At 46.1% G+C, this 24,817-nt stretch overlaps 1 long non-coding RNA gene across 1 annotated transcript; it reads left to right on the top strand.

Annotated features, from left to right (window-relative positions):
- Window positions 1-22,780: 22,780 nt before the first annotated feature.
- On the top strand, window positions 22,781-23,696 carry LOC117193321. The gene is made up of 2 exons (XR_004474570.1): window positions 22,781-22,822; window positions 23,595-23,696. It is a non-coding gene; the product is annotated as an uncharacterized LOC117193321 (long non-coding RNA).
- Window positions 23,697-24,817: the final 1,121 nt, after the last annotated feature.

The following is a 24,817-nucleotide window of genomic DNA, read 5'->3' as shown; positions in this document are numbered from 1 at the left end:
TTTGGTCGTACACTAAAAACAAGATTTTCGTTGTTAAAACCACCTACGGTCGAAAGCATAATAAATAAAAAACAGACTGAGTGTGTTGTAAATCACAAAGGTAGACGAAGCACAGAATTTTTAAAGGGTCAAAAAGTTATGGTTAGGGACTACAAAAATCCTAACAAAGCAAGCTGGACTCAGGCAACTGTAAAACAACAACTGGGCCCGCGTTCGTATTGTTGTATTTTGGCGAACAATAACAGAGAAATAAAACGTCACCTGGATCAAATTAGAAACCAAAGCACTAACAATCATACATCGCCTAATGCGAAAACACCTGATGTCGAAAGCAATTGTTCAGTAGATGACAATTCCAAAACCAACAATGAACAAATAGTTTCTCAACCAACACCCACCAGGAGAGAGTTGAGACCACGTGAGGCAGGGAAGGTAGTAAAGCGTATTTAACAATAAAATAATATAAAGAAAGGAATTATGAAATCAAATTATGTACAAATTAAACACTGAAACAAATACTAAACAGATTAAGAAGAAAGAAAAATACGAAATCACATAAATTTTATATACGCTAATTAGATTAAGTACACAAATCAAATTGTTATAAGAAAATATATTTGTAAATGACATGTATATTAAACATCTAAGGAGAGGCGTGTTAGGTATTATATTAATATCTATATACGGTCACACCATCCAAGGGATATAGAATAAAAGAGAATCTTGAAGACAACGCGTGCTTAAGTCTGAGTGTCAATACACTACAATAAAGTTTTTGGAACGGGCGCTCAGTGACCACTTCTTGCCCCATCCCGACCTGCATCCGATAGTTCGGCGCTTTCGACTCCTTGCACACGGTGCACCGTCGGATATAATCCCGCACCTCTATCGCCATGTTCGGCCAGTAAAACTGCCTACGCAATAAGTGCAAGGTTTTCGCGATTCCTCCGTGCGCTGTCTTCTCTTCCGAATGTGCTTTGTCTATCAACGCGGCCGTTAGCGAACTCGGAACCCACAATTTCCAGACGGCGCCCTCCAGTTGATCATCCAATCGTTCAAAGCGCATGCGCTTGAATATCATGCCGTCAACAATCTGGAGATCAGGTAAGCGGTCTTGGTTCTCTGTTATTTCCTTCCTTAACTCCTGATATTCTCCAGATTCAAACTCCACCGTTTCAAAACCCAGGATACTACTCGGATCCACTTCCAGCTCTTCAATACTGCGTGACAATGTATCTGCCACTACATTGTCCGCTCCTTTCCGGTGTTCTATGCCGAAATCAAAGGCCTGCAGTTGAAGGGACCAACGAGCTAAGCGACCATCCAGGTTCTTCATGGTCATGAGCCATTTGAGACTGGCGTGGTCAGTTATGACTGTAAACGGCATAAGCTCTACGTACGGACGGAACTTAAGGATCGCCATGAGGGCTGCCAGACACTCTTTCTCTGTCACCGAGTAGTTTTTTTGGTGGCAATTCAGTTTGGCAGAGAAAAACGCTATGGGCCTCTCGTTCTGCTCGTCATCCCTTTGGAAGAGTACGGCTCCTACTCCATAATGTGAGGCGTCGCACTGTATGTAGAAGTGCCGCTTGAAATCCGCGTGTACCAGGACTGGTGCCGAGGTGAGTGCAGCTTTTAGCTCCCCCATGGCTCGTTTTGCCTCCTCCGTCAATTTAAACTTTCCATTTCCCGACTTTTTCAGGGCGTCTGTGAGCGGACCGGCCATCTCAGCATAGTTTTTCATAAAGCGCCGGTACCAGCCCGCAGTTCCCATGAAACTACGCAATTCTCGAACAGATCGCGGCTCGGGAATGCGCAAAATGGCCGACACACGATCCGGATCCATCTTCAGCGCTCCTCCTCCCACTATAAATCCCAGGTATTTCATGTTTTTATAGCAAACATGAGATTTGCTCAGCCCTATCGTTAAATTTGCTTCTCGTAGACGCTCGGCAACCTGTCGCAGAATCTTCACGTGCGTTTGGAAGTCCTCAGCTATAATCAGCAAGTCGTCGAGATACGCATAGACGTTTGACCGCATCTCAACCGGAATCACCTTATCGACCAGTCTACATAGGCGTTGTGCGGCGTTGCAGAGGCCAAATGGCATCATACGGAACTGGAACAGAGGCCGTCCCGGCACCGTGAACGCCGTATATGGTCGACTCTGCTCGTCCAGCTCGATTTGCCAAAAAGCGAATTTTAAGTCGACGCTGGAGATATATATCGTCTGATCGAGACGCGACAAAATCCCCTCGATGCTAGGAAGTGGGTAAGCGTCCTTGATGGTTACTTTGTTGAGCTTTCGGGCATCGAGGCAGAAACGATTTTTGCCCGGCCTTCGCACCACGGTGGTACGGTTGCTCCACGGACTATCACTGTACTCGATGACTCCCAAAGCCAACATTTTGTCCACCTCACCACACACCACTTCCTGCATCGCTGGCGACAGCGGGTAATGTCGATCCTTCACAGGCTCGGCCTTCTCCACCAACTGAATTTTGTGAGTCTCTCTCGACGTCCTCCCCAGGCCTACGGCTTCGAAAGTCAGAAACTCTGCCTTCACCTGATCCAAGGCTGCCCTTTGCTCTTCTGACAACTCCCATCCTTCCTGCACTATCTCCTTCTCCGGGCCCTCCACATAGTGAGCGACTTGATCAGCCAGCACTTCTTCCACTAATCTGTGAGATGCCCCTACTGGACCTTCTCCCATCACCTCAGGAGCCAATGAGAATACCCGCCAAAAGTCTACCCCCAAGTAAATTTCCTGTTCCAAGAAAGGGCATACGAAAAACGTTAATCTTTTTACCTCTCACTTGTATTTCACCGGTAATTCTACTCGGCCAACGATTGCGCGATCTTCCCCATTCGCTACCTTTACTATAGAAGAATATCGACGAGCCTCCACGCCCAGCTTCTCCAGGAATTCCTGACCATTACACCCTAGCATGATGTGTGTAGCGCCTGAATCCAACAGGCCTCGCACGGACTCGCCCATTATAGAGATTTCTGCGAAAACTCTCGGGTCTTTCTTGCACCAACGCTTTACTGAAGCAATCACCTGCCTCCTCATAGCTCGCCTTTGCTTAAAACGGGATCTCGCCTTTCTCACCCGCACCGACAGTGCTCGCATACCATCCACTCGTAGCTCAGAAAATATAATATATCTGGTTTCTAAATAATTTCTTAAGCGCTCTTCATATGATAAGTTCCTTAACCTAGCATGCAATTTACGTCTATCTAATTCATTTTTATTTTCTTCTACTTTCTCTGCGCAGGCCCCTTCTTTGAGCGTGATTCGCCTGCTTGGATCGCACCCCTCTTCACGTTTCCCGCGCAATTCGGACAGGTTGGACAATATGCATCGGGCCTTCCACACCGATAGCAGAAAATTCGCCTCTCCGATGCCATACAGTCCCTAAAGCCATGATCGGTCTGCCCGCAGTTCCAGCAAATCAACTTCTGTGGAACACGCTGTGTCACTTGCGCTTCCTCAATGACCTCTGCCTCTTCATCGCCAATCGACCGATCCTGCGCGACCTCGCTGACGTTCGCATTCGGCCCGCGACCATAGTTTGTGGCTTTGGGTGCTCCTCGCCACGAAGATCGAGCCTTCCTCTTCAGATGTGCCTCTATTTCCACGCACTCATCCCGCAGTTGGTCTAAGGAATAAACCCGTAAGCCGTAGACGAAACTCGCTATCTCATCTGTGAGTGCCTTTTTGACGATTTTTACCATCTCCTTTTCAGGTGGTGGCATCTCCAACCTCGACGCGAGCTTTCTCATGACATGGAAAAAGTCTTCCACACTCTCGTTTGACCGCTGCATTCTTTCTCGCAGTTCTCTCATGCGGTCGAACTCGGACGCCGTGCCTCGGAAACGAGCAATTAAGTCGCCCCTTAGTTCGTGCCAAACACCACCGCCATGATCACGGATGTACTGCCAGTACCATTCCCGCGCGTTTCCTGTAACCAGGTGATGAAATCCCTTTAGAACTTCATCCCACGGACAGCGGCATTGGGCTTGTAGGAATTCAATTCGGAACACAAAATCGGTGTTCAAGACCAATACCACCTCGCCCCGAGCGAGCCAAAAATGGTTTTGGTGGCGGAATCGGCGCATCAGTCGTGCTAGACGGCTTCCTTTTCGGGATTGCTCCTCGATACTCCTGCTCGTGGTGAACCTCCTCCCGCTGCGGTTCCTTCTGCTGCTGCAGCTGTCTAACCGGCTGGAGTACCTCGTTGAGTTGGTGCATCATCTCGATAAACCCCTTACGCAACTCCTCCTGCAAAACCCGACTAATCGAGTCAGTGTTCGCTGCCCTGTGTGTCGCATGAGCCTGAGCCAACGATACGTTGACTGCTGATGCCAGTTCGGAAGCAAGCGTGGGTGTAGGATCGGACATTGGCCATTCTTCTGACCTGGCCTGGACCGGTGCTCTTGGCAACCCACCCACAGCTCCAGGTTCCTCCCGATCTTGATCAAACATCGCCCCTGACACTTCTCCTATCTGGTCCACTGTTTTGTTTACGCGTGATCGCGTATGATACTGTCGACTACCCCCTTCTTGTGGCATTTGCACCGAGCAACACCAATATTACAAAAAAAAAAGGGAAACTCCTAAACTAAGGCATATAAATAAAGAAATAAATAAAGAAATAAATACCCAAAGAAATAACTAGTAAGAATAAATAACACCACGCTTCGGACCAATTAATACTCCGATAAATAAATAAATAAATACCGATATAAATATTGCGCCAACCAGCGCCGTTAACAAGATATATGCAATTAAATATTTGAATAAATAAATAATAACATACATGTATATTCGATCGACACCTAAGACACTCAAACTTCAAACACATTCAACACAACACAAAACCTAACAACAAAAATTCCTAACAGTTCTTCTTCTTCTTACAAGATTCATTAAGAGGGGGACACGTGACTAGCCGGGACCAGCAACCGCTCCAGTTTCTGCGCTCCACTTGACAGTCGCCCTACGGATATCCTACAATTACGAACACCACCTTTGTGTGGCCTGTCATCTACTCTAGTCATCGCTCTAAGCGATGGCCGATAAACGAGAAGCCTCACGGTGCATGAGCTCACTTTGCTTGTGATTTGTTCCTGTCATTCATCATACCGATCTGCCATGACAACAGATGCATCGCGGGTTGTCTTTACGACTCCCGGGCCACCTACTCCTCACCACCTCTCGGCAGACAGACAACAGGTTCAAAAACACGAAAGCGGCTTTGTTTTAAACAAACAGGTGCGAAACTACAATGAACATTTACCTACATGACTTACTCTAACTTATTCCAATATCACATTCCATCACAGATTTATTCGATATCACAGTCCACCAGGCAATGTGTCCGTCGCAAACTCCCTGTCCATTTTTTTGTTGAACGGCAGTGACTTACGTTCACTTGCGACATCGAATAGCGACAAAATGTTCAACTGTAATTCGTAAGTCCCTATCACATATTTTATATATCCGTTAACTGCCTCCGTCTATCCATCCCTAGCATCAATCACCCCGCGCCATTAAGGACCAGCTTTACGCTCACCTTAAGCCTGCAGCAGCGACTTCTGCCGGGACAGCTAAACTGCACTTCGCGAGCTGTCGTATTCTCCACTAAATTTTTTTTTTTTTTTCATTCCCCTCATCTGCCTTTACCAGCCCGAGTGACATTTCTTGTAATACCACCCGAACCTGCGCCAGTCCAGATGCATGCGAATTCGAAAATAAATTGGGCGCCATTTGTTACACTTGGCTTGTTTCCCAGAGGGCAATGCCGGCTAGCTGTCGACCCCAGGGCTGGGTAGTTCCCCTTGCCCGCCAAATGTAGACAAAAAAGGAGACATACTACTTCTCGGGAAATCAAAACTAACAACAACCTAAGAACAACAAAGAAAATCATAAACAGTCGGCTATCAAGTGGGTGAAGCTTGGGTGTTATCACTTCGCGCGCCCGCCCTACCTGTGACCAAACACAACGTTCATTTTGGCCACCCTCTGCTGGAACGGTAACGGCTGGCCTAATCCATGGCTTACGCCATGCGTCCTCCCTCTATTTTAAATTTAATGCATCATGCTTCAATATATATCCAAGCTTTAATAATCGTAAATTGACAATTTCATCTTTCTCATTAATAAATAGCTATACTCAAAATTATCACTAACCACCAAGAAACACCAAAACGTTCGACACAAAGGCAAACAAGGAAATAACTGCTGAAATTTCGTTCAACCAACAGGGATACCCTCACCCATACGTAATGGAATATGTGTAGATGAGTGGATCCAGTTTTACGGGAGTTAATTTAACTCGGGCCCCTACGGAGACTTAACCTACCAAGAGCTCTTGTTAAGGGTCCCCGGGACATAAACAATAAACAATATTTTTCCACAAATCGCTCGACCAAATACGGTGGACTGATGGGACCCCCGCGTCACCCACTAAGGGTTAATCTTCTGGCACTGAACAGCTGATCGCAGAATTAGGTTCGTGAAAGGTGTTGGTGTTTTTACATATTTTTTTTTCAATGGCCAAGATTAAACGGTTTAAGCTAATACTAATTACTAAATAAAGGACAACACACGGAACAAAATAACATTTAATGTGGAACGGTGTTTGGAGTGCGGATTATGTTTTTTTTCTTTAAGTTCAAACGACGTGGGCGATCGCTGGCCGTGGCCGGTCAGCCCTAAATTTATATAGGTCCGTGTATACGTGTGCGCGTGTGTGTGTGTGTGTGAATAGGGTTTCGGGGTTTTTACTTGGTGAATGAGACCAAACGTGTGGCACGCACTGGAAGGCGATGCAACGATCGTGCGGTGTGGCTAGAATCGCCCTGGCAGCTAAATCGTCCTCTTTCACCCTCCCCCTTCACACGTCCCGCGCTACTTGGCTCACACACGCGCAACTGGAACGAACTCACTCAGGTTCCGTTGGGCAGTCTTCTTCTCTGCAGTCGACTTTCTCGAACTCCAGTGTCCCTCTCCAGGAAACCTTCTGGCCCGGTTCTGGTGGCTATATTCCTTGCCAGCTGTTAGTAAAATTTTTTGCATTACAACCTATTTTATCGCCCGCCTTTTCTGTACTCACTTCAAACTTTCTGTTTTAAGCACAAAATTTCAAATTTCGACGTTACTCCGTCCACGCTCCACGATTTCCATAATCCAATCCACGTTTTCTAATATTTTCACTCCTATTTATCCCTTTTTCCCTTACTAATACATATAACTAATCCTATTCTCTTCCTTATATCCCCAGTACCGGCTCCAGGTCCCCCCGATGTCCCCATACTCCATCGAGCCTCCCTGGACTTCCGCTAGATGGCGCGTCGCCCTCAGCCCTGGCCACCTATCGTTCAGGTGGGACTGGAACACCACCACGAGTATGTCGTGAGTCCCAGGAGGGACAACATACGCGTGGGCATGCCCACCGGATTCCGGAACACTATTGAGCACACGCCGGCGTGCCCTGCATTCTTCTGCCGCGCCCAACGTAGGCCACACCCACACCTCACTACATTCTCAGGTCTTTGGCGTGGTACACTCCTATGGGACGGCCGTTAAGGTCCTCCAGAGCATACGCGTTCTCTCCTACTGGCTTCACTACCCGGCATCGGATGAATTTGCGCGCGAACTTGGCATTAAAGCCTTTTCCGAAGTCACTAAGGACAAAATTTCGGCGGAATACCTCTTGTCCCGGCCTCGCGTAAAACACCCGAGCTCGCTGGTTGTATCTTACCCTACTACGCTCGTATGCCTGATGTAAACTAGCGCGAATCCTCTCTTGGATGAGTTGTCGCTTGTCCTGACCCTCCAGCAGCGATATGTCATGCTCGCCGATTGACCGCAGTCGCTTTGCCAGCTTGTAGCATGACCCATGCAAATACATTTGCTGCCCGAAGACTGCAAAGAATGGTGTTACGCCTGTTGCCTCGTGAACCGAGTTCCTAATAGCCAGTTCTATCTCCGGCAGATGCACATCCCAGTCCCGGTGATCGTCTTCCAGATACGCCCGAATCGCGCTGAGTACTGTGCGATTCACGCGTTCGGCTGCGTTACTCTGCGGAGAATACACTGGCGTCCTCATATGAGTGACTCCGAATGCATCGGTCATCTCCTTAAAAGTTTTCGAGACGAACTGAGCTCCATTGTCCGAGTGAATCATCTCCGGCACTCCAAACTTGTAAAACACCTCGTGAACGAGGAATCTTACAACTTCCTTTGCTGTGGCCTTGGTCATGGTCCTTAGGAATGTGAACTTAGAGAACTGGTCAACTACAATAAATATCCACGCCTGACCGTTCTTTGACCGCGGATATTTGCCCAAAAAATCAATATAAAGTTTTTGGAACGGGCGCTCAGTGACCACTTCTTGCCCCATCCCGACCTGCATCCGATAGTTCGGCGCTTTCGACTCCTTGCACACGGTGCACCGTCGGATATAATCCCGCACCTCTATCGCCATGTTCGGCCAGTAAAACTGCCTACGCAATAAGTGCAAGGTTTTCGCGATTCCTCCGTGCGCTGTCTTCTCTTCCGAATGTGCTTTGTCTATCAACGCGGCCGTCAGCGAACTCGGAACCCACAATTTCCAGACGGCGCACTCCAGTTGATCATCCAATCGTTCAAAGCGCATGCGCTTGAATATCATGCCGTCAACAATCTGGAGATCAGGTAAGCGGTCTTGGTTCTCTGTTATTTCCTTCCTTAACTCCTGATATTCTCCAGATTCAAACTCCACCGTTTCAAAACCCAGGATACTACTCGGATCCACTTCCAGCTCTTCAATACTGCGTGACAATGTATCTGCCACTACATTGTCCGCTCCTTTCCGGTGTTCTATGCCGAAATCAAAGGCCTGCAGTTGAAGGGACCAACGAGCTAAGCGACCATCCAGGTTCTTCATGGTCATGAGCCATTTGAGACTGGCGTGGTCAGTTATGACTGTAAACGGCATAAGCTCTACGTACGGACGGAACTTAAGGATCGCCATGAGGGCTGCCAGACACTCTTTCTCTGTCACCGAGTAGTTTTTTTGGTGGCAATTCAGTTTGGCAGAGAAAAACGCTATGGGCCTCTCGTTCTGCTCGTCATCCCTTTGGAAGAGTACGGCTCCTACTCCATAATGTGAGGCGTCGCACTGTATGTAGAAGTGCCGCTTGAAATCCGCGTGTACCAGGACTGGTGCCGAGGTGAGTGCAGCTTTTAGCTCCCCCATGGCTCGTTTTGCCTCCTCCGTCAATTTAAACTTTCCATTTCCCGACTTTTTCAGGGCGTCTGTGAGCGGACCGGCCATCTCAGCATAGTTTTTCATAAAGCGCCGGTACCAGCCCGCAGTTCCCATGAAACTACGCAATTCTCGAACAGATCGCGGCTCGGGAATGCGCAAAATGGCCGACACACGATCCGGATCCATCTTCAGCGCTCCTCCTCCCACTATAAATCCCAGGTATTTCATGTTTTTATAGCAAACATGAGATTTGCTCAGCCCTATCGTTAAATTTGCTTCTCGTAGACGCTCGGCAACCTGTCGCAGAATCTTCACGTGCGTTTGGAAGTCCTCAGCTATAATCAGCAAGTCGTCGAGATACGCATAGACGTTTGACCGCATCTCAACCGGAATCACCTTATCGACCAGTCTACATAGGCGTTGTGCGGCGTTGCAGAGGCCAAATGGCATCATACGGAACTGGAACAGAGGCCGTCCCGGCACCGTGAACGCCGTATATGGTCGACTCTGCTCGTCCAGCTCGATTTGCCAAAAAGCGAATTTTAAGTCGACGCTGGAGATATATATCGTCTGATCGAGACGCGACAAAATCCCCTCGATGCTAGGAAGTGGGTAAGCGTCCTTGATGGTTACTTTGTTGAGCTTTCGGGCATCGAGGCAGAAACGATTTTTGCCCGGCCTTCGCACCACGGTGGTACGGTTGCTCCACGGACTATCACTGTACTCGATGACTCCCAAAGCCAACATTTTGTCCACCTCACCACACACCACTTCCTGCATCGCTGGCGACAGCGGGTAATGTCGATCCTTCACAGGCTCGGCCTTCTCCACCAACTGAATTTTGTGAGTCTCTCTCGACGTCCTCCCCAGGCCTACGGCTTCGAAAGTCAGAAACTCTGCCTTCACCTGATCCAAGGCTGCCCTTTGCTCTTCTGACAACTCCCATCCTTCCTGCACTATCTCCTTCTCCGGGCCCTCCACATAGTGAGCGACTTGATCAGCCAGCACTTCTTCCACTAATCTGTGAGATGCCCCTACTGGACCTTCTCCCATCACCTCAGGAGCCAATGAGAATACCCGCCAAAAGTCTACCCCCAAGTAAATTTCCTGTTCCAAGAAAGGGCATACGAAAAACGTTAATCTTTTTACCTCTCACTTGTATTTCACCGGTAATTCTACTCGGCCAACGATTGCGCGATCTTCCCCATTCGCTACCTTTACTATAGAAGAATATCGACGAGCCTCCACGCCCAGCTTCTCCAGGAATTCCTGACCATTACACCCTAGCATGATGTGTGTAGCGCCTGAATCCAACAGGCCTCGCACGGACTCGCCCATTATAGAGATTTCTGCGAAAACTCTCGGGTCTTTCTTGCACCAACGCTTTACTGAAGCAATCACCTGCCTCCTCATAGCTCGCCTTTGCTTAAAACGGGATCTCGCCTTTCTCACCCGCACCGACAGTGCTCGCATACCATCCACTCGTAGCTCAGAAAATATAATATATCTGGTTTCTAAATAATTTCTTAAGCGCTCTTCATATGATAAGTTCCTTAACCTAGCATGCAATTTACGTCTATCTAATTCATTTTTATTTTCTTCTACTTTCTCTGCGCAGGCCCCTTCTTTGAGCGTGATTCGCCTGCTTGGATCGCACCCCTCTTCACGTTTCCCGCGCAATTCGGACAATATGCATCGGGCCTTCCACACCGGTAGCAGAAAATTCGCCTCTCCGATGCCATACAGTCCCTAAAGCCATGATCGGTCTGCCCGCAGTTCCAGCAAATCAACTTCTGTGGAACACGCTGTGTCACTTGCGCTTCCTCAAGGACCTCTGCCTCTTCATCGCCAATCGACCGATCCTGCGCGACCTCGCTGACGTTCGCATTCGGCCCGCGACCATAGTTTGTGGCTTTGGGTGCTCCTCGCCACGAAGATCGAGCCTTCCTCTTCAGATGTGCCTCTATTTCCACGCACTCATCCCGCAGTTGGTCTAAGGAATAAACCCGTAAGCCGTAGACGAAACTCGCTATCTCATCTGTGAGTGCCTTTTTGACGATTTTTACCATCTCCTTTTCAGGGGGTGGGATCTCCAACCTCTTCGAGTGCTTTCTCATGACATGGAAAAAGTCTTCCACACTCTCGTTTGACCGCTGCATTCTTTCTCGCAGTTCTCTCATGCGGTCGAACTCGGACGCCGTGCCTCGGAAACGAGCAATTAAGTCGCCCCTTAGTTCGTGCCAAACACCACCGCCATGATCACGGATGTACTGCCAGTACCATTCCCGCGCGTTTCCTGTAACCAGGTGATGAAATCCCTTTAGAACTTCATCCCACGGACAGCGGCATTGGGCAGCATCAATAGCCGAGTAGATTGAGCCCTGTCTGTCTGTCCGTCTGTCCGTCCGTCCGTCCATCCGTCCGTCCGTCCGTCCGTAGAGGATGACTATATGTTTTAGAATGTAAGATCTCAACCAGATCGTATAATTATTATAGCCAGAATCAAGAAAACAATTTCATTCTTTCTCGCTCTGTCTCTCTCTAACACACAGGTTTCATGGTCGGTTTTGCCAATTGCAAAATATGAGTTCAAGGATCTCAGAACCTATAAGAGCCAGAGCAACCAAATTTGGTATCCACACTCCTGTGATATCGGACCTTGAACGTTTCTTGTCCAAATTTCGCCACACCCCCTTCCGCCCCCGCAAAGGACGAAAATCTGGGGCATCCACAAATCTCAGAGACTATTAAGGCTAGAGTAACCAAATTTGGTATCCGCACTTCTGTTAGATCTCACTATAAAACGTATGTCTCAGAATTTCGCCCGACCCCCTTCCGCCCCCTCAAAAAACGAAAATCTGTTGCATCCACAATATTTCAGATTCGAGAAAACTAAAAACGCAGAATCATAGATAATGACCATATCTATCAGATTGCTGAATCTGGATCAGATCAGATCATTTTTATAGCCAATAGGAACAAATCAATTTGCAGTGGCTACGCAGCGCCCGACGTAACGCTCAGACTGATTTTCTGTCTCTCTCGCACGCACTCTTTGTCGTGTCGTTTAATATTAGCGGCGTCTGCCGGAGGAGAGCCCTACTGACTTAGTATCGGGTATAACCGTATAACTGTTGCGGTGTCCGCAGCAACTCACAACGTTCCCCTCGTTTTCTTCTCTTTTCCTTCTCTTTTTTATACCCGATACTCAAAATGAGTATTGGGGTATATTAGATTTGTGGTGAAAGTGGATGTGTGTAACGTCCAGAAGGAATCGTTTCTGTTAGGTATTATATTAATATCTATATACGGTCACACCATCCAAGGGATATAGAATAAAAGAGAATCTTGAAGACAACGCGTGCTTAAGTCTGAGTGTCAATACACTACATAATTGGCGACGAGGATAAAATAAAACGTATACATACACATGTTAAAAGTGCATATAATATATGAATAGCAACATGACGAAAAATGAAGCACCAACATTCTATCAAATGGCAACAATTGCTGAGTTTTCGCCACACCAAGAAACGTTCTGCATTTGGAAGGAAAAATTCGACATACATTTGTGCGAATTGAATGTGAAAGAGGAAAACACAAAAAAGGCAGTTTTGTTGAAGTCGATCGGTACAGCGGCTTACACTGTACTACATAGTTTGTGCAATCCGGTATCACCCGTATCAAAAGCATACAAAGGATTATGTGAAATTTTAAAAACACACTACACACCACCTACACTCATATTCAGAGAAAGAAAAAAATTTCACATGTCCACAAAAAGTGAAGATGAGACTGTAGCGGAGTGGTATGCTCGAGTTAAACAATTGGCATTGGAATGCAAATTTGGCTCAAATCTGGAAGCGTTTGTATTAAACCAATTTGTGATGAGCCTTCCCAACCCTATATATGAAAGAATATGTGAAGAAGACGAAAATCTAACTCTGGCTGATGCACTCAAGAAGGCGATGATCATGGAGACGAAGATCAGCACAAGGAAGACAGAACACAACGTCAACTACATGCATCAAAAGAACGGGACTAGTCAATGGCAGAGGCAAAGAGGCGAGAACAGAGATCAAGCAAAGAGCAACGGCAGAAGTCATTTCAAGGGCAACCGAAACGTGAGTTACAGAGGCGGCAGAAGCGACGGTGACGGCGACGGCGAAAACGACTGCGACGCTGGCAGAGAAAAGAAGCAGCAGCCATGCACACACTGTGGCTGGCGAAATCATAACTCAAACAATTGCAAGTATAAGGCATGCAAATGTCACAGCTGTGGAAAAATAGGTCACTTGGCGAGCATTTGTAAAAATAAATCAAAAAAATCCGTAAATTATGTATCTCAAACAAAACATGACACCTATTCTGATAATAATTTTGATAATGATAATTATAACTTTTCTATCTATAGCGTTGATACAACCTCAACTAGTGGAGTATATTATTTACCTGTAAAAATTGATGGAAACATAACGAAAATTGCTTGCGACACTGGTGCACCGTGCACATTGGTTCCAAAAACATTTTACGAAAGCTTAAATACCAGCAGACCACTTAGAAAATGTCTAGTTCCATATGTAGATTACAATGGAGATTCAATCAAAGTTATTGGTGAGTACGATGCAACGATCGAATATCGAGGTCTAAAAAAACAAATTGTTGTTGTTGTAACCAATGCAGTGAGTCCACCTTTGCTAGGTAGAACATTTTTGAGAGCTTTTAATTTTGAGTTAATGCAGGTGAACAATGTGTACGTAAATGAACCAAATTCTGTAATTACAGAACAGATTAAATCGGAGTTTGCTGAAGTTTTTGAGCCTCGTTTAGGTTCATATACTACGAATACGATATCGTTACTATTAAAAGAAGATGCAAAACCAATATTTTTCAAGCCTAGGTCAGTACCATTAGCATGGAAAGAAAAGATTGAAGTGCAGTTACGAAAATTCATAGATGATGGAATTTTAGAGCAAGTTGTTAGTTCTGAATGGGCAACACCTTTGGCACCGATTTTAAAACCAAACGGTGACATACGAATTTGTGGTGACTATAAGGTTACATTAAACCGGTCTTTAGTCGACGTAAAGTATCCACTACCTCGAATAGACGACATTTTTGCAGCGCTTGAAGGGGGTACACTGTATTCAAAACTTGACCTGTCAAATGCTTACAATCAGCTAAATTTAGATGAGCAATCTCAAAATTTGTGTACTTGGAGCACACATATTGGACTATTGAAAGTTAAACGCTTACCATTTGGTATAAAAACTGCAGCAGCTATTTTTCAAAAAACAATGGAAGGGTTGTTTCAGGGTATGCGAGGAGTTGTGGTTTATCAAGATGACATAACAGTTACAGGACGAGATCTTCAAGAACATATTTCAAACCTAAAAGCTGTACTTAGAAAACTGAAATCAGTTGGACTTAAATTAAATGACAAGAAATGTGAGTTCTTTAAATCCAAAATTTGTTACCTAGGATTTTCAATTGACAGGATAGGACTGAGCAAAAACAATGATAGAGTTGCGAGTGTATTGTTTGCACCGGCTCCGGAAAACGTATCACAGCTTAGAGCTTTCATAGGCATGGTAAATTATTATTCAAAGTTTATCAATAATTTCGCTCAGATAATGAGTCCTTTATATGCATTATTAAAGAAAAATACAAAATTTAATTGGACACGCGAATGTCAGAGTGCATATGAAGAGGTAAAGAAAGAAGTAACTTCTGAACAAGTTTTAGTTCACTACAACCCAGATCAACCGTTAGTATTAACGACTGATGCTAGCAGTCATGCAGTTTCAGGTGTTTTATCACATAAATGCAATGAAGATATCAAACCAATAGCATTTGTATCAAGAGCATTATCCAAAAGCGAGCATAATTACAGTACAATCGAGAAAGAGGCCATGGCTATAGTGTTCTGTGTGAGTAAATTAAGACAGTATCTTTTAGGAAACAAGTTCATCCTTCGAACAGATCACAAACCATTACTAAGCATATTTGGAGACCTGAAAGGACTTCCATTGATGGCCTCTGCACGAATGCAAAGATGGGCACTGACTTTGTCAGGTTTTCAATATACAGTTGAACACATAAAGGGGACCTTAAATATAGCAGATGGACTCTCAAGAATGCCTCAATGGGAAACGGCTGTACCAAACGAAGACTATAATTACATACATTTTATACAGTCCGAAAAGGTGTTCAAAATTAGCTTCAAAGAAATAGCTCGTGAAACACGACGTGACCCAATATTATCAAAAGTTTGTGAGGCAATTAACACTGGTTCGAAGACAAGATTAAAAGACAGCGAGTTTTCTGCCTACATCTCTAAAACAAATGAACTTTCAGTGGAATATGATTGTATCTTATGGGGACACAGAGTAGTAATTCCAACCAAACTGAGACAAGCTATTTTAGCAGAATTTCATGCATCGCATGTGGGAATAGTAAAAACCAAAATGTTAGCACGTTCTTATGTGGGGTGGCCTTGCATGGATTCTGAAATTGAGAAATTAATTCGAGATTGTATTCCTTGTCAGGAACTACAATCAAGTCCAGAAAAGAGTCTGTTAATACCGTGGAAATCCACAGGAAAGGCTTGGAGTCGAGTACACATAGACTTTGCAGGACCAATTAGAGGTTTTCATTTATTGGTTATTATAGATTCTTATACAAAATGGGCAGAAGTATTCAAAACGAAGGAAATAACTTCATTGTTTACTATCAACAAGCTTAGAGAAGTATTTTGTCGATATGGTTTACCAGACGTGTTAGTTAGTGACAATGGACGACAGTTTACTTCTGATGATTTTAAAACGTTTATGAAAAACAATGGTGTTAATCACATTTTTACTGCTCCAGGACATCCAGCGACTAATGGTCAAGCAGAAAATTTTGTAAAGACTGTTAAGAAATCACTATATGCAAACATAAAGGCTAATGAAAGACAAGATTTTAATACAATTTTAAATAGATTTTTGATCGATTACCGAAATACGATTCATTGTACTACGGGCGAATCTCCTGCTAAATTATTTTTTGGTCGTACACTAAAAACAAGATTTTCGTTGTTAAAACCACCTACGGTCGAAAGCATAATAAATAAAAAACAGACTGAGTGTGTTGTAAATCACAAAGGTAGACGAAGCACAGAATTTTTAAAGGGTCAAAAAGTTATGGTTAGGGACTACAAAAATCCTAACAAAGCAAGCTGGACTCAGGCAACTGTAAAACAACAACTGGGCCCGCGTTCGTATTGTTGTATTTTGGCGAACAATAACAGAGAAATAAAACGTCACCTGGATCAAATTAGAAACCAAAGCACTAACAATCATACATCGCCTAATGCGAAAACACCTGATGTCGAAAGCAATTGTTCAGTAGATGACAATTCCAAAACCAACAATGAACAAATAGTTTCTCAACCAACACCCACCAGGAGAGAGTTGAGACCACGTGAGGCAGGGAAGGTAGTAAAGCGTATTTAACAATAAAATAATATAAAGAAAGGAATTATGAAATCAAATTATGTACAAATTAAACACTGAAACAAATACTAAACAGATTAAGAAGAAAGAAAAATACGAAATCACATAAATTTTATATACGCTAATTAGATTAAGTACACAAATCAAATTGTTATAAGAAAATATATTTGTAAATGACATGTATATTAAACATCTAAGGAGAGGCGTGTTAGGTATTATATTAATATCTATATACGGTCACACCATCCAAGGGATATAGAATAAAAGAGAATCTTGAAGACAACGCGTGCTTAAGTCTGAGTGTCAATACACTACAATAAAGTTTTTGGAACGGGCGCTCAGTGACCACTTCTTGCCCCATCCCGACCTGCATCCGATAGTTCGGCGCTTTCGACTCCTTGCACACGGTGCACCGTCGGATATAATCCCGCACCTCTATCGCCATGTTCGGCCAGTAAAACTGCCTACGCAATAAGTGCAAGGTTTTCGCGATTCCTCCGTGCGCTGTCTTCTCTTCCGAATGTGCTTTGTCTATCAACGCGGCCGTTAGCGAACTCGGAACCCACAATTTCCAGACGGCGCCCTCCAGTTGATCATCCAATCGTTCAAAGCGCATGCGCTTGAATATCATGCCGTCAACAATCTGGAGATCAGGTAAGCGGTCTTGGTTCTCTGTTATTTCCTTCCTTAACTCCTGATATTCTCCAGATTCAAACTCCACCGTTTCAAAACCCAGGATACTACTCGGATCCACTTCCAGCTCTTCAATACTGCGTGACAATGTATCTGCCACTACATTGTCCGCTCCTTTCCGGTGTTCTATGCCGAAATCAAAGGCCTGCAGTTGAAGGGACCAACGAGCTAAGCGACCATCCAGGTTCTTCATGGTCATGAGCCATTTGAGACTGGCGTGGTCAGTTATGACTGTAAACGGCATAAGCTCTACGTACGGACGGAACTTAAGGATCGCCATGAGGGCTGCCAGACACTCTTTCTCTGTCACCGAGTAGTTTTTTTGGTGGCAATTCAGTTTGGCAGAGAAAAACGCTATGGGCCTCTCGTTCTGCTCGTCATCCCTTTGGAAGAGTACGGCTCCTACTCCATAATGTGAGGCGTCGCACTGTATGTAGAAGTGCCGCTTGAAATCCGCGTGTACCAGGACTGGTGCCGAGGTGAGTGCAGCTTTTAGCTCCCCCATGGCTCGTTTTGCCTCCTCCGTCAATTTAAACTTTCCATTTCCCGACTTTTTCAGGGCGTCTGTGAGCGGACCGGCCATCTCAGCATAGTTTTTCATAAAGCGCAGGTACCAGCCCGCAGTTCCCATGAAACTACGCAATTCTCGAACAGATCGCGGCTCGGGAATGCGCAAAATGGCCTACACACGATCCGGATCCATCTTCAGCGCTCCTCCTCCCACTATAAATCCCAGGTATTTCATGTTTTTATAGCAAACATGAGATTTGCTCAGCCCTATCGTTAAATTTGCTTCTCGTAGACGCTCGGCAACCTGTCGCAGAATCTTCACGTGCGTTTGGAAGTCCTCAGCTATAATCAGCAAGTCGTCGAGATACGCATAGACGTTTGACCGCATCTCAACCGGAATCACCTTATCGACCAGTCTACATAGGCGTTGTGCGGCGTTGCAGAGGCCAAATGGCATCATACGGAACTGGAACAGAGGCCGTCCCGGCACCGTGAACGCCGTATATGGTCGACTCTGCTCGTCCAGCTCGATTTGCCAAAAAGCGAATTTTAAGTCGACGCTGGAGATATATATCGTCTGATCGAGACGCGACAAAATCCCCTCGATGCTAGGAAGTGGGTAAGCGTCCTTGATGGTTACTTTGTTGAGCTTTCGGGCATCGAGGCAGAAACGATTTTTGCCCGGCCTTCGCACCACGGTGGTACGGTTGCTCCACGGACTATCACTGTACTCGATGACTCCCAAAGCCAACATTTTGTCCACCTCACCACACACCACTTCCTGCATCGCTGGCGACAGCGGGTAATGTCGATCCTTCACAGGCTCGGCCTTCTCCACCAACTGAATTTTGTGAGTCTCTCTCGACGTCCTCCCCAGGCCTACGGCTTCGAAAGTCAGAAACTCTGCCTTCACCTGATCCAAGGCTGCCCTTTGCTCTTCTGACAACTCCCATCCTTCCTGCACTATCTCCTTCTCCGGGCCCTCCACATAGTGAGCGACTTGATCAGCCAGCACTTCTTCCACTAATCTGTGAGATGCCCCTACTGGACCTTCTCCCATCACCTCAGGAGCCAATGAGAATACCCGCCAAAAGTCTACCCCCAAGTAAATTTCCTGTTCCAAGAAAGGGCATACGAAAAACGTTAATCTTTTTACCTCTCACTTGTATTTCACCGGTAATTCTACTCGGCCAACGATTGCGCGATCTTCCCCATTCGCTACCTTTACTATAGAAGAATATCGACGAGCCTCCACGCCCAGCTTCTCCAGGAATTCCTGACCATTACACCCTAGCATGATGTGTGTAGCGCCTGAATCCAACAGGCCTCGCACGGACTCGCCCATTATAGAGATTTCTGCGAAAACTCTCGGGTCTTTCTTGCACCAACGCTTTACTGAAGCAATCACCTGCCTCCTCATAGCTCGCCTTTGCTTAAAACGGGATCTCGCCTTTCTCACCCGCACCGACAGTGCTCGCATACCATCCACTCGTAGCTCAGAAAATATAATATATCTGGTTTCTAAATAATTTCTTAAGCGCTCTTCATATGATAAGTTCCTTAACCTAGCATGCAATTTACGTCTATCTAATTCATTTTTATTTTCTTCTACTTTCTCTGCGCAGGCCCCTTCTTTGAGCGTGATTCGCCTGCTTGGATCGCACCCCTCTTCACGTTTCCCGCGCAATTCGGACAGGTTGGACAATATGCATCGGGCCTTCCACACCGGTAGCAGAAAATTCGCCTCTCCGATGCCATACAGTCCCTAAAGCCATGATCGGTCTGCCCGCAGTTCCAGCAAATCAACTTCTGTGGAACACGCTGTGTCACTTGCGCTTCCTCAATGACCTCTGCCTCTTCATCGCCAATCGACCGATCCTGCGCGACCTCGCTGACGTTCGCATTCGGCCCGCGACCATAGTTTGTGGCTTTGGGTGCTCCTCGCCACGAAGATCGAGCCTTCCTCTTCAGATGTGCCTCTATTTCCACGCACTCATCCCGCAGTTGGTCTAAGGAATAAACCCGTAAGCCGTAGACGAAACTCGCTATCTCATCTGTGAGTGCCTTTTTGACGATTTTTACCATCTCCTTTTCAGGTGGTGGCATCTCCAACCTCGACGCGAGCTTTCTCATGACATGGAAAAAGTCTTCCACACTCTCGTTTGACCGCTGCATTCTTTCTCGCAGTTCTCTCATGCGGTCGAACTCGGACGCCGTGCCTCGGAAACGAGCAATTAAGTCGCCCCTTAGTTCGTGCCAAACACCACCGCCATGATCACGGATGTACTGCCAGTACCATTCCCGCGCGTTTCCTGTAACCAGGTGATGAAATCCCTTTAGAACTTCATCCCACGGACAGCGGCATTGGGCTTGTAGGAATTCAATTCGGAACACAAAATCGGTGTTCAAGACCAATACCACCTCGCCCCGAGCGAGCCAAAAATGGTTTTGGTGGCGGAATCGGCGCATCAGTCGTGCTAGACGGCTTCCTTTTCGGGATTGCTCCTCGATACTCCTGCTCGTGGTGAACCTCCTCCCGCTGCGGTTCCTTCTGCTGCTGCAGCTGTCTAACCGGCTGGAGTACCTCGTTGAGTTGGTGCATCATCTCGATAAACCCCTTACGCAACTCCTCCTGCAAAACCCGACTAATCGAGTCAGTGTTCGCTGCCCTGTGTGTCGCATGAGCCTGAGCCAACGATACGTTGACTGCTGATGCCAGTTCGGAAGCAAGCGTGGGTGTAGGATCGGACATTGGCCATTCTTCTGACCTGGCCTGGACCGGTGCTCTTGGCAACCCACCCACAGCTCCAGGTTCCTCCCGATCTTGATCAAACATCGCCCCTGACACTTCTCCTATCTGGTCCACTGTTTTGTTTACGCGTGATCGCGTATGATACTGTCGACTACCCCCTTCTTGTGGCATTTGCACCGAGCAACACCAATATTACAAAAAAAAAAGGGAAACTCCTAAACTAAGGCATATAAATAAAGAAATAAATAAAGAAATAAATACCCAAAGAAATAACTAGTAAGAATAAATAACACCACGCTTCGGACCAATTAATACTCCGATAAATAAATAAATAAATACCGATATAAATATTGCGCCAACCAGCGCCGTTAACAAGATATATGCAATTAAATATTTGAATAAATAAATAATAACATACATGTATATTCGATCGACACCTAAGACACTCAAACTTCAAACACATTCAACACAACACAAAACCTAACAACAAAAATTCCTAACAGTTCTTCTTCTTCTTACAAGATTCATTAAGAGGGGGACACGTGACTAGCCGGGACCAGCAACCGCTCCAGTTTCTGCGCTCCACTTGACAGTCGCCCTACGGATATCCTACAATTACGAACACCACCTTTGTGTGGCCTGTCATCTACTCTAGTCATCGCTCTAAGCGATGGCCGATAAACGAGAAGCCTCACGGTGCATGAGCTCACTTTGCTTGTGATTTGTTCCTGTCATTCATCATACCGATCTGCCATGACAACAGATGCATCGCGGGTTGTCTTTACGACTCCCGGGCCACCTACTCCTCACCACCTCTCGGCAGACAGACAACAGGTTCAAAAACACGAAAGCGGCTTTGTTTTAAACAAACAGGTGCGAAACTACAATGAACATTTACCTACATGACTTACTCTAACTTATTCCAATATCACATTCCATCACAGATTTATTCGATATCACAGTCCACCAGGCAATGTGTCCGTCGCAAACTCCCTGTCCATTTTTTTGTTGAACGGCAGTGACTTACGTTCACTTGCGACATCGAATAGCGACAAAATGTTCAACTGTAATTCGTAAGTCCCTATCACATATTTTATATATCCGTTAACTGCCTCCGTCTATCCATCCCTAGCATCAATCACCCCGCGCCATTAAGGACCAGCTTTACGCTCACCTTAAGCCTGCAGCAGCGACTTCTGCCGGGACAGCTAAACTGCACTTCGCGAGCTGTCGTCTTCTCCACTAAATTTTTTTTTTTTTTCATTCCCCTCATCTGCCTTTACCAGCCCGAGTGACATTTCTTGTAATACCACCCGAACCTGCGCCAGTCCAGATGCATGCGAATTCGAAAATAAATTGGGCGCCATTTGTTACACTTGGCTTGTTTCCCAGAGGGCAATGCCGGCTAGCTGTCGACCCCAGGGCTGGGTAGTTCCCCTTGCCCGCCAAATGTAGACAAAAAAGGAGACATACTACTTCTCGGGAAATCAAAACTAACAACAACCTAAGAACAACAAAGAAAATCATAAACAGTCGGCTATCAAGTGGGTGAAGCTTGGGTGTTATCACTTCGCGCGCCCGCCCTACCTGTGACCAAACACAACGTTCATTTTGGCCACCCTCTGCTGGAACGGTAACGGCTGGCCTAATCCATGGCTTACGCCATGCGTCCTCCCTCTATTTTAAATTTAATGCATCATGCTTCAATATATATCCAAGCTTTAATAATCGTAAATTGACAATTTCATCTTTCTCATTAATAAATAGCTATACTCAAAATTATCACTAACCACTAAGAAACACCAAAACGTTCGACACAAAGGCAAACAAGGAAATAACTGCTGAAATTTCGTTTAACCAACAGGGATACCCTCACCCATACGTAATGGAATATGTGTAGATGAGTGGATCCAGTTTTACGGGAGTTAATTTAACTCGGGCCCCTACGGAGACTTAACCTACCAAGAGCTCTTGTTAAGGGTCCCCGGGACATAAACAATAAACAATATTTTTCCACAAATCGCTCGACCAAATACGGTGGACTGATGGGACCCCCGCGTCACCCACTAAGGGTTAATCTTCTGGCACTGAACAGCTGATCGCAGATTTAGGTTCGTGAAAGGTGTTGGTGTTTTTACATATTTTTTTTTCAATGGCCAAGATTAAACGGTTTAAGCTAATACTAATTACTAAATAAAGGACAACACACGGAACAAAATAACATTTAATGTGGAACTGTGTTTGGAGTGCGGATTATGTTTTTTTTCTTTAAGTTCAAACGACGTGGGCGATCGCTGGCCGTGGCCGGTCAGCCCTAAATTTATATAGGTCCGTGTATACGTGTGCGCGTGTGTGTGTGTGTGTGAATAGGGTTTCGGGGTTTTTACTTGGTGAATGAGACCAAACGTGTGGCACGCACTGGAAGGCGATGCAACGATCGTGCGGTGTGGCTAGAATCGCCCTGGCAGCTAAATCGTCCTCTTTCACCCTCCCCCTTCACACGTCCCGCGCTACTTGGCTCACACACGCGCAACTGGAACGAACTCACTCAGGTTCCGTTGGGCAGTCTTCTTCTCTGCAGTCGACTTTCTCGAACTCCAGTGTCCCTCTCCAGGAAACCTTCTGGCCCGGTTCTGGTGGCTATATTCCTTGCCAGCTGTTAGTAAAATTTTTTGCATTACAACCTATTTTATCGCCCGCCTTTTCTGTACTCACTTCAAACTTTCTGTTTTAAGCACAAAATTTCAAATTTCGACGTTACTCCGTCCACGCTCCACGATTTCCATAATCCAATCCACGTTTTCTAATATTTTCACTCCTATTTATCCCTTTTTCCCTTACTAATACATATAACTAATCCTATTCTCTTCCTTATATCCCCAGTACCGGCTCCAGGTCCCCCCGATGTCCCCATACTCCATCGAGCCTCCCTGGACTTCCGCTAGATGGCGCGTCGCCCTCAGCCCTGGCCACCTATCGTTCAGGTGGGACTGGAACACCACCACGAGTATGTCGTGAGTCCCAGGAGGGACAACATACGCGTGGGCATGCCCACCGGATTCCGGAACACTATTGAGCACACGCCGGCGTGCCCTGCATTCTTCTGCCGCGCCCAACGTAGGCCACACCCACACCTCACTACATTCTCAGGTCTTTGGCGTGGTACACTCCTATGGGACGGCCGTTAAGGTCCTCCAGAGCATACGCGTTCTCTCCTACTGGCTTCACTACCCGGCATCGGATGAATTTGCGCGCGAACTTGGCATTAAAGCCTTTTCCGAAGTCACTAAGGACAAAATTTCGGCGGAATACCTCTTGTCCCGGCCTCGCGTAAAACACCCGAGCTCGCTGGTTGTATCTTACCCTACTACGCTCGTATGCCTGATGTAAACTAGCGCGAATCCTCTCTTGGATGAGTTGTCGCTTGTCCTGACCCTCCAGCAGCGATATGTCATGCTCGCCGATTGACCGCAGTCGCTTTGCCAGCTTGTAGCATGACCCATGCCAATACATTTGCTGCCCGAAGACTGCAAAGAATGGTGTTACGCCTGTTGCCTCGTGAACCGAGTTCCTAATAGCCAGTTCTATCTCCGGCAGATGCACATCCCAGTCCCGGTGATCGTCTTCCAGATACGCCCGAATCGCGCTGAGTACTGTGCGATTCACGCGTTCGGCTGCGTTACTCTGCGGAGAATACACTGGCGTCCTCATATGAGTGACTCCGAATGCATCGGTCATCTCCTTAAAAGTTTTCGAGACGAACTGAGCCCCATTGTCCGAGTGAATCATCTCCGGCACTCCAAACTTGTAAAACACCTCGTGAACGAGGAATCTTACAACTTCCTTTGCTGTGGCCTTGGTCATGGTCCTTAGGAATGTGAACTTAGAGAACTGGTCAACTACAATAAATATCCACGCCTGACCGTTCTTTGACCGCGGATATTTGCCCAAAAAATCAATATAAAGTTTTTGGAACGGGCGCTCAGTGACCACTTCTTGCCCCATCCCGACCTGCATCCGATAGTTCGGCGCTTTCGACTCCTTGCACACGGTGCACCGTCGGATATAATCCCGCACCTCTATCGCCATGTTCGGCCAGTAAAACT

The sequence above is a fragment of the Drosophila miranda genome, assembly GCF_003369915.1.
Source record: "Drosophila miranda strain MSH22 chromosome Y unlocalized genomic scaffold, D.miranda_PacBio2.1 Contig_Y2_pilon, whole genome shotgun sequence".
Lineage (NCBI taxonomy): Eukaryota > Metazoa > Arthropoda > Insecta > Diptera > Drosophilidae > Drosophila > Drosophila miranda.
The sequence above is the reverse complement of the archived record's forward strand: the minus strand, read 5'-3'. Positions and strand labels throughout refer to the sequence as shown.